The following is a 1,720-nucleotide window of genomic DNA, read 5'->3' on the forward strand; positions in this document are numbered from 1 at the left end:
GTCACAAACATAATTCAAACAGTAAACTGTCAAGAAGGAAACTCACATTGTCAGTAACGCATGAGGGAGGCAGGACTGGAGAAACCTGAGTGCCAGGTCTGTCTGCTCTGAACTGGCAGAGTGTTTGGTCTTCACTTGAGTACACCTGAGCACACCTGGAGTCACTTACTCCAATCAGGGGGGTTATAAGAGGTAAATTGTCTCTAAGCCCTCTAGGGGCAATGTTCCTCAGCAGCACAGAGGGAATTCACAACATAAATAGATCAAGAAAAGTTAGGCTTTTATAGTTTAGTTGTCCCGTAGCTCTCCACCTCGTTTCTCTGCTTAATTGATCCATACATACCTCCATTTATTGCTGCCAATTCTTATTCACACTTTTCATTATCATTTTCCTTTCATCCTTATTTTGTTTCATTGCATTTCATGCCTATTTTAGTCTATAGTTTCAGTGTTTCATTCTGGTGATCAATATCAGTGCTTTATATTGTTTATTTCATTGAAAATGGTTATACTTGAATCGTTAAATAAATATTCCCATTTATTGCAGAGAAGTTGTCATGTGTTTCCTTATCTGCAGAGAAAAGTAATCCCTGAACTGAAAAGATTTCACGATCTTTAGACTGATGACTGATTATTATGAGTAAAGGTCTAATTTCCTTCATTTACGAAGGTGGTGCCCCTACGAGTATAATTTGATCTCTTGATCAAACTATTAATATTTCTATACCTTTACTAAATTATAAATTTGATATTTTCGACTACACTTGCATATACGATATACATTGGAAATGCTCATATTTGGCAGCTTCCGAAGACACCGTGAATAAAACAACGCCATATCCAGATGGCCACAAAAGATATGATCAATGGTAGAGTAACTCCTTCTAAATTAAGCACCCAGTCTTCAGGGATAACACCAGAGTCCAGAATCTTGTTAAACAAAGAGACATATAAGGGCATAAAATGCATGCAGTGCTTTTAATATACTCGTTCAAGACTCGATCTATTCCTGCTGCTTTTCCGGGTTTTAGTTTTAGAATAACCTCCTTCATTTCTTGTTCAGTAAAACTAGCATTTAAGACACTACTGTCAAAAATGTGTCCATTACAGTCAACTTCAAATAACTCATTCATCGGTACATCCCAGTCAGACAATTTTTTAAAATGCTTGTGAAAACCTTTAGGCGAAATTGGACAATGTTTATTATCTTTATCACAGCCATTCAGGATCTTCCAATAGAGCTTTGGGTTTTTAGACTTTATACTCATCAACTCTCCACTAAATTTCTTCCTATAGGCCCTCTGTGCTTTATATAACTCTTTCTTATACTCTTTACTTTTTGTCCTTGCACATTCAGCACTAACCACATTTCTATGTATATTATGCATTTTCTTAACTTTTAGGTATTCTTGTCTTTTTTGTCTGCATTCCTTATTAAACCACACTGTTTTTTTACAGGATTTCAGATCTTCTTTCAGGATTTTCTCTGCTTTATCATTTTTTTAGGAAATGTAATCTTTGCACTATTAATCATTATACCGCAAACCTCCTTCGTTATTTCATCCACTGGATTGTTATCTAGGTCACACAACAATTTATCCATCTTTTCAAGCTGTATGTTTCCTATAAACTCATCTATTTTTTCTATCCCATTTACCAATTTGTACCTGTTTTTCAATGTTTGTGACTGTGAGGTTTAGCTGGTCCACTGCTGGATTAT

The sequence above is a fragment of the Centroberyx affinis genome, unplaced genomic scaffold, assembly GCF_046629955.1.
Source record: "Centroberyx affinis isolate AG114_WGS23_722 - 3 ecotype Tasmania unplaced genomic scaffold, CSIRO-AGI_Caff_v1 ptg004121l_1, whole genome shotgun sequence".
Taxonomy (NCBI): Eukaryota; Metazoa; Chordata; class Actinopteri; order Beryciformes; family Berycidae; genus Centroberyx; species Centroberyx affinis.